The sequence below is a fragment of the Marmota marmota genome, unplaced genomic scaffold, assembly GCF_001458135.2.
Source record: "Marmota marmota marmota unplaced genomic scaffold, marMar, whole genome shotgun sequence".
NCBI lineage: Eukaryota > Metazoa > Chordata > Mammalia > Rodentia > Sciuridae > Marmota > Marmota marmota.
The window spans coordinates 23277571-23292727 of record NW_025999853.1 but is presented as its reverse complement, the minus strand read 5'-3'; the positions used below and the strand labels follow the sequence as shown (position 1 = coordinate 23292727).

General features: G+C 32.7%; 1 protein-coding gene across 2 annotated transcripts in view; it reads right to left on the bottom strand.

Moving 5' to 3' along the window:
* Mgat4c (MGAT4 family member C) overlaps positions 1–15157 on the bottom strand; it is a 783513-nt gene that overhangs the window by 415026 nt on the left and 353330 nt on the right. The window lies entirely within an intron of this gene.

Sequence of the window (15157 nt, the reverse complement as noted above, 5' to 3'; positions counted from 1 at the left end):
TAAGCCAACTCCAAATGGTAATTAAGATATCAGCAATGTCAGAGAATGGACCAAAATAATGAGATGTTTCTTGTGGATATGATTTAAAGAGTATAATAAGTATTATGTTAATTAAATTATTACTAGAGTGCTCTACTTGTTTTGATATTTAAAAAATTTTTACCACCATTCAGAGAAATGAATCTAAAGGGTACCTAAGCTTTAAAAATTGTTCATTTTGATTCTAATATAAATGAAATATGTTTTAGGCAAATATTTTTATTCTTAGGCTAGTATTTAAGTAACAACAAAATATAACAATTTTACTCTTTACTAATAAAATATTTTCTGTTCTTATATAATAAAATAGTCATTGATAAAAACAATTTTTAATTCATGACAAGACTTAAAAAAATCTCATTAACATTATTAACTGAAAAGAGACAAAGCAAATATATACTTATATGTCAATTTAATTTCTTTTTGGCCTTAATTACTCAGAGTCAGAAAAATAGTCTTTGATTACAAAAATACATCTGAAATTTATCAGTTTGAAAATTGTTATGAAATTTAATGGGATATAGTCAAACTAAAATTTACAAACTACTACCATTATTTTATAAATCTTTAGCAATAACTTTTTTTTTTTTTTTTTTGGTACTGGGAATTGAAACTAGGGCCTCACCCATGGTAGGTAAGTGCTCTACCACTGAGCTACACCCTCAACGAAGGTACAACACTTTGGATACATTATAGGTTAGTGATGACCATGAGATCAATATTTAATTTTGAAAATAAACAGTATATATATAACAATCATTCCATTACTATGTTAAATGGAAGTGCTATATTTCTTTAAATAAATGTAACTGTCTTGCAATTTTCTTATAACATATCCAATTTTCAAATAGTTTCTAATCAATCCATTATCTGTAAAGACCTATAATATATTTAAATAAGGACCAAGTATAATTCTCATTTATTAAATTTTATGCTTTAAGATATATAATAGAATTTAATGCATTTATTTAAAATGTTCTCATGGGGTATATAATCAAGCACCTTTGCTCACAATTATAATTTCTGGCACTATATATAGCAAATTGTGATAAGAGACACTATGGAAAATGGTACTTGCTGAAGACTAAAGGGTAACTATAGTGGGCAATAGGAAAAAGATTGCATGATAGTTGATTATTCTCATCCTAAAAACAATTTTATGACAATACTGTGTATGTAGATTTCAATATTTACGGGTAAAAAGAAAGTTTGTGTGAGGTTTTTATTTGCTTAAACATGCATATTTCATTATAGTTCAATAGGATTAATATAATTTTAAAGTGGAAGTTACTAAAGTTGGGTATTAGTTTTTTTTAAAAGTTTCATCAGTGAGCCATTTGGTTCCACAATCCCCTCAGGTGCAATCTGATTGAGTGTCATAAAACTGTTTATCCTGTATGAATTTGTGAATAAATCACACTCCTCACTACTCTGTAAGGTCCATTTAGTACACTCTTGGTAGAGAGACAATGTTTTTTCAGGAAGATGAAGACATATTAGAGCCTTATGCCAGACATAAGGTTTAAAGCTAACACAGAAATTTATAGCTGCTTTTTCTTTTGGAAGTACAGTCTAGTCAAGCATTAAATGTATAGTTAACAGACATCCAATAGTCACGAGAGAGTTGACAACTTAAATTACTTATTATAATGAAGATAAATAGCGATTCTGAACATGGGCACAAATTACACTCTGCGACTCCAATCTTGTTGCCAGGCAACTTCCCTGGTCAGATTAAACACGATTCCTGTAATTTGGTGGTGTCAGGACACCACACACACAAACACACACACAGTTTTCAGGCATGACTAAAGCCAAAAGCTTTTGTGTTTTCAAAAATAGCGTGAATATAAATGTATTTAAATGTACACATGGGTAACATCAAAATGAAATTGTTTTGTAGTATGTTTCATGGTGTCAGTTTTTAATAAAAATATGACCTATCATAGAGTTTCAATCACTCACAGTATATTTAACAAGTTAAGCCATTTACTTTCTGAGAGGAATGTAGTGTTCTTAGGAGATTTATATGACCAAAGATGTTTTTATGAAGCAAAATATCAAATGGAACACAATGACATAATTTTTCTTGTCATTCGTATAACTGGAAAAAATTAGAGTGTTACATAGTAAGCAGTGTACAGATAGCTTCTTATATTTTGAAGACTTCAAAAACTTTTCTTATTTTATTTAATTTTATATTTTAAGCTTTACTTTTCTTTCCTAGGTGACCTCTCAGAGCTAGATGCCCTCTCTGAAATTCATGCACATATCTATTAGTAAAGGAACATGTATAACAATTTTTAATAGGAAGGGACATATAAAAATAAATTATATAATATTTATAATTCAACAAAGCAAGATTGCCAAACTTTTTCTCTTTTTCCTCTTTAAAGAATCAAGTTGATTTATTTACTTTGTTATCCAAAGTGAGAAATAAAACTTCAGTCTCCATCTTTGCAGACAAAACACCCATCTATTCCCTTGATCAATTTTGCTGTCCTCTAAGTCATATATAGGTTTGGCTGGTTTATTTCAGAAATTGTTTGCAGAACAGTTTGCATCTGTCTAGATTCAGCAATTTCTTTTTGCAAAGAAGAGAGAGATTTTCTTTCTACATATTTTCTATGATGCTCCCATGTGTGCTTGATAATTGGGTTGTAGCAGTGCAATGGGCAAAGAGGAACTGATCTTATGAAAAGATACAATGCGTATCTGAGAAAGAAAGTGATTTTAGAAAGAGAAAATACTCCACTACCTCACACTGCTATGTAATGAACAAAAAATTCCACCATACTCATTCTATTGTTACTTTATTTACAGAGATTAGTTGGTACAAATATTAATAAAAAACAAACTCCAGCTTTATTCATTGGCCTGGTAAAATTTTATCCAATAATTACTAATGTTCTAGGAATTGTGCTAGGTGCTGGAAATGATAACATCAATAATATTATTTCATGATTAAAGGACAACCTAAAGAATCCAAAGATAAAAAAGTACTAGTGATAATACAAATTGCCACACACAGATGCCTCATTATATTCTGGGCATTTCAGAACATTATGTGGATTGTATAATTTCATATTTATAAAACTTTTACAAATTACTATTTTTAAAATTTATTTTTTTAGTGGTATTTGGACGCAATACCTTTATTTCACTTATTTATTTTTATGTGGTGCTGAGGATTGAACACAGGGTCTCACACGTGCCAGGCAAACACTCTACCACTGAGTGACAATCCCAGCCCAACAAATTACTATTATTATTGTTGATTTATAGACTAGGAAAACAGGGCATAAAATTTTAAAAATGTTAGAAAAAATCCTGTAGTGGTAGAACTGTTACTTAAATTTAGGCAATTTAGGGCTGGGTTTATGACTCAGTGGTAGAGCACTCACCAAGCAAGTGGGAGGTACTGGGTTCAATCCTCGGTATCAAATAAAAATAATAAATAAAATAAAGGTGTTGTATCCAACTACAACTGAAAAATAAATATTTTTAAAAAGTAGGCAATTTAGCTCAGAGTTCATACTATTACCTAATAAATTATTAAATTTGGTATAAGGCATTTTGGTAATGCAATTTGCCCAATCATATTTGCATTTAAATTGACTACTGCGTGTATTAATAAAATTAGGTTTTGAGAGAGAGAGAGAGAGAGAGAGAGAGAGAGAGAGAGAGAGAGAGAGAGCCAATAGGATACAGTAGATATAGATTTATATGTATTAAAAGGGAATTTGTTAGGGGAATTTGCTCATATAATTATGAAAGCAGAGAAGTTCCACAACAGCCAGGTGCAGGCTAGAGAGACTGGCATGCCAGTAGCATGGCTCAGTTTAAAGGCCTGAAAACATGGCAAATGGGTTAGGGTAGGATGGGGAAGGGGCCGAAAGAAGAAGGAGTGGCAGTTCTGCATTTCAAAGGCTGGAGAGCTTTGAGTTCTGAGGTCCAATTGACACCTAAAATTAGCTGTCACAGATGTATCAGAGAAGATCTATAATAGAGACAAGAGGTCAGCTGTGGTGAACTTCAAATAGTCTAGATATAATTTAGAGCATTTAAAAATGTACTTTAAATAAGAATGGAGGGAAAATGGACCAATTGTAGACATTTAATAGATAAGAGAGTAATTAATGTGGAAATTGCTACTGAGAAAAAGGAAGAAGTTCAGGATGACTTACTCTTCTAGGTTTCATCCAAAACAGTTGGCAGATAGATCTTAATAAGAGATAAAGAAGTAGCTGGGTGTGGTGGCACATGCCTGTAATCCCAGTGGCTCTGGAGGCTGAGGCAGGAGGATCTCAAGTTCAAAGACAGTCTCAGCAATTTAGTGAGTCCCTAAGCAACTTATTGAGGCCCTATCTTAAAATTTAAAAAGCGGAAGAAAGGGCTGGGGATGTGGCACAGGCGTTAAGTGTCCCTTGGTAGGAAAATAAATGAAATATTGATCTTCAAGGTAAGATACCTAATAAACTTAATACAAGTCTTTGGAACTGAAGAGTATATAAATAGCCAGAAACAAGTTTGTGAGTGATAAATTGATGGAATCGTATTCTAAATTAGGTGAGAAGGCCTGAGATCTATTGCCTGAGAGGTGTGGATAGTAGATTAAGACTGTAATGTAAATTCTCTTCTGAGAGCTCTTATTAGTGAAAGCAAAGGAAGACAAAGAATAAACCCAGGAAATATTAGCAGAGCTGAGATATTAAAAAGTAAAAGCTTCAAAAGAATAATGTTTATTGGGAAAAGAAGTGGGATTATGCTGTTACACTAAGGGGCCCACCTAAATTATCACTCATGAATTGAACATGAAACCAGACAGCAAGGGTGAATGCTATTCTCCTGCCTTCTTTACCTTCATAGGTATTGGCATTAGTGTTGAATTTAACCTGGTTGGAGTTTGGCTAAATTTGTATGATGAGGAGGATCAGAGGAAAGGGAGGGAGGAATAGGAAAGAAAGTATAGGAGGAAGAGACACAACTGTTTGTTTTGTAACTGCTCTGTAAGTAATCAGAATTGTCTCCACAAAATGTATTGTTAATGGTGATTTTGACTACCTACAATAAGAATTTCAAGACAGACATTTCTAGTGAAGTTCTTAAGGTAAGATATTTTTCTTTTTATTTCTTTATGTGAAGAACAATACTAATAAAGTATTGAGAGGGGAGATAGGAAAACATAAAATTAAAATATGATAGTTTGTATTCACCTAAATCAATTTTAAGAACCAAGACCTTGAACTAAATTGAGTCTTGTGGGAAATAAACCTGAAGACAAAAGAGAAATAATTCTGAGGATTCAAAGAATGGATTTTAATCCGTGTTAAACAAATTCTCAAATCAGGAAATCATATGCATTAATCGATATAACACAGAGAAAAATAGATTCTTGTATTGTAACTATTCCCCTCACGGATTTAGTGTTGACAATATTATGCATGTTCAGCAAAATGTAGCAAGTTAATCCTGTTCTCATAAGAACAAATTCAAACCCAAGAGCCTCTTTTATAAAATTCGGACACATACTAGTTACTTCTTATTGATTTAGACAATATATGAGTTGTCAGAAAGTGCCATTTCTGTGGAACTATAACAAGATTTCCCAACTGTAGATGTTTTAAAACAATCATTAGTTACTTTTTTGAGCCAAAATAAATTCACTTCATGTTGAAGATCTATAATCCTAATCATCATGTCTTTTTTGGTTTTTCTAACTAGTGTACCTTAATGGCTGATTGCTCCATAGGAGATTAGATGTCTTGCTACAAGTGTACTTGTTACAGGGCTGTTTCATTTTTAACTGCATGGGAAGAACTGCTTATTAATTCAAGCTACTTTTCCCAAACTGATGTTTCCCTAATTTCATCAGTAGAAACCCAAGCTTTTTGAACCTTCTGTATTCCATGCTACAAATAATAGTTCATTTTAAAGGCCAAATGCCCCTTCTTCAGTGAAGCAAATTTAACCCTTAATGCAACTGAGTGCTATTTATAGTGCAGTACATCACATTTACAACAATGAACTGTAATAAGATACATAAGGAGCTTGAGCTGGTGATGCTAGAAAAATCTCTCCTTTCTTTATTTTCCTAGCAGCAGCAACAGACATAATCTACAGGGGAAGTGGTGAGAGGTAATGTGACATCTGGATGTCAGGACTTGTTCACCCTCCATATCTATGAAAGAGAATTACACCTCTACATCAGGAAAGCTAGAATTTTGAAAGAAAGCTCCGTTAATTTCAGGTGCTCTAATTGGAGAAAATTTCAATGACTCCTTGAATGATATGGATAACAGACCCTTTTCCTCATTTTTTATGCACTCTACATTAATACAAAGAATCTACTGGGAATATGATAGTCTGGGGCTAGAGAAGACTCTTGCTAGCGACCCATGCAGATGAAATGGACTAGGTTTAAAAGAACTGGCTGCAACATTAAGCTAAGAAAACGTTAAAGAAGCACAGGACTCAGAAGTAATTTCATATCGAGGGTGAGATGGCTCTGCGACCTTAAGGGTCAGCTTCCACGCTGGAAAAAGGAGCGCTGGGAAAGCTTCTGCCTGGAATCTCTTTATTTTTATATAGGGACACACAAAGAAGTTTCAATAAAGGTTCTTCACCAAATAAGGCAGGGGATGAGGTTTCAATAGTGGAGTCTTGCTTTGTGATGTCTTGTCAGCAGATTGATTGACATCTTGGCAAGTAACACTCATTTCAGGTGCTGTGTGGGATCATAGGTAAAGCTAAATGGAAGGTGCACTTGCATCCTGCAGTCCAATCAATGTGCAATGCCTGACCTGTCCCCTTGGCTACTATGTACATAATTAACACGCTCAGCCCATGGAAGGCTCTTGACAGAAGACTCTGAGAATGGATATGATTACTTGAGCAAAATATACAGAATGATGGAAACAGAGGACTAAGAATTATAACTCTAAACATTATACCGCAGAAACTATTTAGAGAAGCCCTCATAGGATTCTTAGAAAGAACAACCAGAGAGGGAAGTAACAAAATGCCAGGATGGATTTTATGTATGACTGCTGCAACCTCTCTGCCACAGCTGTTAATTCAAGAACCAATGAGGAGAGCTGAGGGTGGGGCTCATTGGTAGAGTGCTTGCCTGTCGTGAGGCACTGGGTTAGATTCTCAGCACCACATATAAATAAATGAACAAAATAAAGGCTAAAAGGAATATAGAAAAAAAATAAAGGAGTCTCTTAAAAAATAGAAAAAATAATGAGGGGTGATGAGGATTGAGAAAAGACAAACATATATAGAGAAAGCTCCTACCAGGTGGGACACTGTCCTCTGATGGAGGAACAGTGCCTCAGAGCTGGCTCAGCACATTTATTGTATAGGTTTTGTCATCAAAAGGTTATTTGTGAGAAAGTTTCAGTAAAGCAGGCAGACTTGAAGGTTCACAGAGAAACTTTTCGAGACATCAAGGTTATCTTGTTATGTCCAGAATTTATCTCTGGGAATTGGTCTTGAGCTCAAGGTCCAGACTGATATAGTTCTGCGTCTTTGCACAGAGCCTCCTCAGATCATGTGTCACCATAGCAACTGGACCATCTTGACCTAAACCTTTACACAGGAAGTTCCTGGCCCAAAGGCAGCCAGGAGGCAGTCAGAGAGACCATGATTCAAATCACTGCTCTCCACAAATGACAAAAGAAAACCCAATACAAAAAATACATCAGACTGTACAGCCAGTGTTAGTCAACAGGATCTTTGAGATCAATTTCATGAATTACTGGAGGTAAGACTATGACTACTCAAATAGGAATTGAACACATTTAATCAGGTGGAATTCTGCGAGAGGGAAATAAGAAGATTTTAGTTGTTGGTTGCTCTGTTGAGAATGTATACACACGTAGATGTTAAAAGTTAAAATCCAGTAGAGACAAAGACTAAAAATGGACAAAGAGTGGAAATATTAACTAAGTCAAAATAGCTGAAAAAGGTAGACAAGATGCAAAACTAGTTGAAAGTATTTTTTATTAAGGAGAAGGAATATGTCTTCTGCTGGGATGGAAAGAAATATACAACTTTTCCGGACCTATTAACTATGGGTTTGAAAAAGTCACCCCTTCCTAAATATTTTTTTTTTTTTAAGAATCAGCAATTGATCTAACTATGAATCAAATTTGTATTAAAGTAGCAGGATGCTTAAAGCTAACGCTGAAAACATTTAAGTGACTCACAGAGAACAGAAGGAAGACTAGCTAAGACATTAAGAAATACAGACAAAAGAAACTGATACTACAGTTGAGGACTGACTCTATCTGGATAGTAGCAGCATACATATTTAGCAGTTTCAAAAATGCCTCCAGAATTACAGATGATTCTCCACTTACAAGTAGTTATATGACCATAAACTCTATATAAGGAGAAACTATAATTTAAGTCAAAAAGACATTTAGTAAACCTACCAAATGTCACAGCTTAGCAAAACAGTACACAGCACAGTATTGGTTGTTTCTTCACATGATCATGTGGTTGACTTAGTCATGAATAAGTATCAATTTTGCACATTATGAAGTAAAAAAAAATTATAAATTAAACTGTCTTATTTTAGGGACCATCTGCATATAGTCATAAGTGCAGATGAAGGGAAAGCATTTGGTCAAGTTTGGGAGTGAGGCAATGACTAGCTAGTAAATGTAAAATAATAAGAAGGATGCCAGTTGTGGTGGCACACACCTGTAATCCCAGAGGCTTGGGAAGCTGAGGCAGGGGGATCATGAGTTCAAAGCCAGCCTCTGCAAAAGCGAGGCACTAGAAACTCAGCTAGACCGAGTCTCTAAATAAAATATAACAAAGGGCTGGGGGTATGGGTCAGTGTGTTAAGTACACCTGGGTTAAATCCCCAGTACCAAAAAAAAAAAAAAAAAGGTATGGTATTGTTGATATAACACTTGATATAAATCTCATAGGTTTTAAATGAATATGCAAGAAATTATAGTCAGGAGGAAGTTGTGAAAGATAAGGAAAAGGAATAAATTAGAAACAACATGCTCATTCTTATGGGTTCAGTTGTGTTTCTCCAAAATATGTTAAAATCCTAATTTCTGGTTAATTTGACCTTATTTGAAAATAGTCTTTGCAAATGTAATCAAGTTATGATGATGCCATTAGAGTGTCCTTACAGGAGGGGAAGTTTGGAAACAGACACAGTAATATACACTGGGAAACCAAGTGAAGACAGACATGCAGAGGAAGATCGTTGCTGGTAAACACCAGAAACCAGAAATTGCCAACAGAGATTTTATGTCTACAAGTTTCAGTAAAAGCACAGTCTTATCAACACTTTGATTGCAGACTTTTCTAGCCTCCTGAACCAAGAGATAATAAATCAGATTTAAACTTCCTAATTTGTGATATTGTCACAGTAACTTCTGGAAACTGAAATGCCCAGTAGGAGTTCTCATGAACAGTTTGAATGTGATGATAACTAATTATAAATACAAAAATCATAAAATGCTTTTTATTTTTAAATAATTGGTTAGTATATGAGATAAATGACAAGTATATGAACAAGTGAATTTGAAAGCCCTTTACACAACTCAATATTTTTAAAAATTCTTTTTTTAATATTAAGTTGTCCAATAACCACTGTGTTCTACAATATTGAGTTTTTCTTCTTTCTTTTTTCTTTTTTTCTTTTTTGTGGTAGTGCTAGGGACTAAACCCAGGGCTTCACATTACTAGACTAGTGCTCTATCATTGAGCTACACATTGTGGTGTCAAAAAGCCTAAATTTTCAATGTTGTTTCAGTCTAAATGATTCTTTTTAAAAGGAAAACATAATTGTGAGTATATTACATAATTCAATGTTGAAAAATCCATAAATGGAAATCTATTTGCATTTTTCAATCACATTCAAAACATATTAATTCTGTTTTTCAACTTTTACATAATGTATAATTAAATTGTAATTCATACAATTTAAAACATAGATATATAATAATTAAACATTCACTTTGCCTATTCATATTGTTTGACAAATGAATCCTGACTATTAAAAATGTTTATATCATTTTTACCTTTAAATTATTGGAATGGTAATTATTTATAGATAATATGCATAATTGAAAAATTTATTGCCTACTCAATTATGTATGTGCAGGGAAGAAGAGAGGTGAATAGTTTACTTTTATAAGAGCAATAATATAAAGATATTTATAGAAAAATCTAGCTTTAAGGAGAGCCCATAATATTGTAGATTTTATAAGAACTACCTCATTTAATTCTCAAAATAAAAAAAAGGCTATGATGTTTTTGTAATCTTTGTGCTTATATTATAGATGTACATGCATAAAGAACTGAATTTCTAGCTAAGCATCATATAAATAAGAAAGACAGAATTGAAGTTTAGTCATATTCCAGAGTCTATATGGTTAATGAGTAATGCATGAATACGTGTCATAGACATGTATTCAAGGAGTATACATTCAGTGCACTTTCTTCCATTTTTAAGTAAAAGTCATTACAAAAGACTATTGATAATATGTATTATCTCAATTTTCTCATTTCAAGTCTGAAATTTCAACGGACTGAAATCATTAGCAATTATTATAAAAAGAGAAACCAGTAAAGAGAAAAGGTACAAATGATATTAAAAGAAAAATAAAGCTTCATGTAAGATAAAAGGAAAAAATAGTGTTAAAGACATAGCAAATATAACTGAGCAAAGGAAGGAAATCACAGAAAGTTGACTGAACTTTGCCAAGAAACCATTTATATGTTGCTAAAATAATGTTGGCAGAAAGTTGAGGTCAAATATTCTACTGAAATGACTTCTTAGAAAAATCCTATTTTTTTTTCACCTAGAACAATTTTCAGACCTTTCTGTAGTTTAGGGAATTATATAGTTATTGCAAATGGTTTATGTTAGAGAACAGCAAAACAAAACATTTGCTAAAATTTCTTCTGCTGTATAGTGAGTTTCAATCTACTATATTCATTGGAAAAAAAAATATAACATAATTTCTCCATCTTTCTAGATTTCAGAATCTTTTATGAAAATGTCTAATTATGGGGGTTACTCAGAGAGAATTTACTTAAATTTTAGAATTTTTTTTCATACTTAAATTTGGAGGATTTCTTAAATTTTACAGATCGTTTATGAATTCCTGTTTAGTGTCTTCAAATTCAAACCCTAATCAGTAAAGACTTGAATCCAGTAATGTTAAAAAATGAATAAAGGGCTGGGGATATAGTCCGGGAATAGAGTGCCATTTGCCTCACATATACAAAGGCCCTGGATGTATCCTCAACATTGGAAAAAAATTAAGAAACAAGGAAACCTGGTTTTCTTTCAGCCTCTTTGGAACATATATACTATGTATGTATGATATATATGCACATACATATATATCCACACATATAAAAATATACACATACGTATATCCATATATAAAATGTATGTAACATGAAGTTTATAATCTCTTTATATAAATTTATATCATACTATATTTAAATTGATACATTTTATAAATTTGCTTCAAAATTGTTTCGCTTCACCAGTTTTTCTGTTTCCTCAATCAAGGTAAGAAATGTCTTAATTCAGCATGAGTTCTAAAAGAGGACTGGCAGAAAAGGTGGACATTTTAGTCTTCAACAAAATTTCTGAAGGGAGCAACTCTGGAGGCCAAGACAGGAGAATTATAAATTCAAGGCCATCCTCAGCGACTTAGTGAGACCCTATTTCAAATTAAAGATATGAAAAGGGCTTGGCATGTAACTCTGTGGGAAAACATTCCTCTCTTCAATCCCCTGTACCAATACACACACATGCGCGCGCACACTCACACACACACACACACACACACACAGATCAATTAATAATAATACCATATTTTGGGATTCTAGTATTGATAAGGTTACCTTGTGAGGTTTTCTTATGATGGTTGTATAATAAAGAGAAAATAAGTACAAAATACCCAGGGAATCAGTGTGCTTGTGATGAGAATGAGGGATGTGTTGTAGGGGAGCTGGGTGAAGGAAGGCTAATTTTGACTCTACCATGAAGGAAGGTGTTTTGGAGCATTAAAAAAGCCATGCATGGATACTCTGTATGTTTGTGTCAGGTAGAAATAATGGGATGATAATGTCAGGGAAAGCATGCTAGAAAAGAAAGCTCCTGACACTTGTTTTACGTATGACTCTGTCTTTCCTGAAGGAAGTTCTATAGGCCTATTCTTTTATTTTTAAAAAGTTAAGTTTTTCAAGTTTGATTTGAAACTGTGTTATTCATGTAATCTTGGACAAAAAGGCATTTTAAAATTTTACTTAATACTCTAATTCACATGTAACAAGCCCATTCATAGATTCTCTAAATTTGGGCAAAATTATAGTATCACAAAAGGGCTAAGGCAAGTCTTAGATGAAGCCATCATGGAGATGAGCTCCATGCATTATAAGTTCCTTTGCAGAAATCATAAAAAACAGAAGAAATTCACAACACATTAAGAACCACATTGTGCCTTGGGTGCTACCAACTTTCATTCCAAGTCACCTGAGTGTTGTTACTCTACTTTGGGAAAATGCTCAATCCATATGGCATCCTCCATGATCAATATTGATCCATCCTGCCATGGATCAATATTTACCTGATCTAATATTTTTCTGGAAAAATCTGAATCACAGTCAACTCAGTGAGGTTGAACCTTTGAATATTGTTTCAAATTGGTACACATTTCACACTTCTTTTATTCTAAGAAAATATAATGACACAGGGTGAAGCAAAGAAAACATCATACAAGTCAGAATCTGAACATCTCTTTTGGATAGTAAACATACCTTAAACGCTGCTCTGACTTTTGAGTGTCTCTACATGCAAAAATTAATTAATTAATATATGTTAAATATATGAAGATATAATTTATGTTAAACATCATTCAATGTAATAGTATTAGTGATTAGGTGGCCAATTACTCAGAAAAGTGTTTAGGATGTATCTATGTTTAAGGTAATTGCTCTCGCTTGCTGATTTATCAACATTTAGATTTCTAGAAATTTGACATTTATCCAATTAGCCTTTAAGATTGACTTCAGATGAGACTCATATCCTTGGTTCTCAAAATCTTTCTGCTATGTTATATGTTAATTCTACCTTGGATAGCTTTTTGAAGAAATATTTTCTCAAAGAACCGTATTTTATTATTTGTCAAACAGCCCTATACTTTTTAAAAGATCTTGGATTACAGAGCAAACATAGAATGTGAGGAAGTATACTACAACATGTTTAAATATCTCTAGCATATATTCAAGGAAATTATATATATATATATATATATATATATATATATATATATATATATATATAAACATGAAGCATGAGCAGAAATCATATATTTTAATTTGTAAGAGATCCTTATTTAAAATATATACAGGACTTGCATAAGAAGATAAACTATGTCACTAGTGGATTAGCATAAAATAAGATTTTTTAAAACAAGGTTGACAACTGAAGTTTCATAAAAAGAAGGAATATAATGATACAGAATGAGTATATAAGGTAAGTTGTTGATACATACCTGTGAAATATATGAAGATGTAATTTATATTAAACATTGCACAACACAAAAACTCTGTTACTCAAATCTGCCCTTTCACGTCTCCTATCCTTCTTCCCCCCACCACTCACTTCAGCTAAAATACAAGGTTAACCAAAGTACAAAATTCTACAGGAGGCATATAGTTAATGTTCAAAACTTGGAAACATTGAAAGCTGTGGATAGCTGCCTTAACCATAAAATGGAATTTAAGGGAATCCAATTTCTTCTCCAAACTCACTCACAAATCAGTTAAAAGAACATCAATATCACTGAAAGAGTCATGCATTTGGAAAAATATCATTTTTCAACTCCTGACAATCTTAAAAATTGCTATAACATATAAAACACAAACATACCAATAGCTCTGGTTGTGAGGATGCAATGTGGTCTAAATTTTCTGGCCAACAAGCAACTTCTGTGTGAAAGTAGCAATATTTTAAAAGCAATTTTTATGTGCATGATAACTTCCGAATTCAAAGGAAACATAAAATCTGTATTTTCTCTTTATAAAATGATATGGGTCAACATTTATGCTCACATCACAGAATTCATTGAGGATATTATAAAATAACTTAAAATGAAGATGTTCAGGCAACTAGGTGCCATTTCAACATACTACTCTGAGAGTTTTTTTGTTTTCTTTTGGAAAAATAATAAAGAGTATCTTGGTTACAATGACAAACCAGCTTTTCTGCAGTGCATCCCTCCAGCAAAGGCTTAATATATCTGATTTGTCAAAGTCAACACTTCCTGCTAATCTTTCCCGCCAGTGTCAAATGCTGGAAGCTATCGCCTATTCATTTTGCTGTGCGGTGTAGAGAGAGATGTACATGGGCAGAAAGTAATCTACACAAACATCAGAATAAAATGGTCTTTCTGAACACAGCTACAAAAAAAAAAAAAAACAAGATTCAAGAAGTATTAGAAAATTACCTGTGTTCTCTGCGATTTCTTCTGCAGCCTTCTTTGCCTATACTGCTTGTTTGAATGTAAGTTATACCTACCTTTGTTAAAACTACTTAGTTAATGAATGTCTTAGGACTACAAAACATTTTCTATTTGTATCAAAATGTTATATGTTTCACTGTGTTATGCAATCAGGGAGTATTAAAGAAAATAATATTAAATATTAATTTTAAAAGTTCTAGAGCAGTATTAGTTTTACTTCCATTAACATGCAATAAAATTATTTAAGCTGGAGTTTTATATTTCAGCCTATAAGTATTCTTTTTCCATAGAAAAATTATCTTTGGGAAGTCCCAGAAGATGTATGGTAGCCACATTTTTTTATTTTACAAAAAAATATGGAATTCTCTATGATAGAACAACTAAAATTTTGACTGTCAACTATATATCATCCATCATTGATTATATGTGTGTGCATGGGTGACAACTGAATTATACTGTAATGTAATTACCAATTTAATGATACTTAAAATTCCTTATAGTAGAAGGGATTTAAAAAATATCCAAAACCTGGTGCATTAAAATAGGCATTTATAAATATATTGCTAATTAGTAGTATGGTTCTTTATATTAGGATGAGC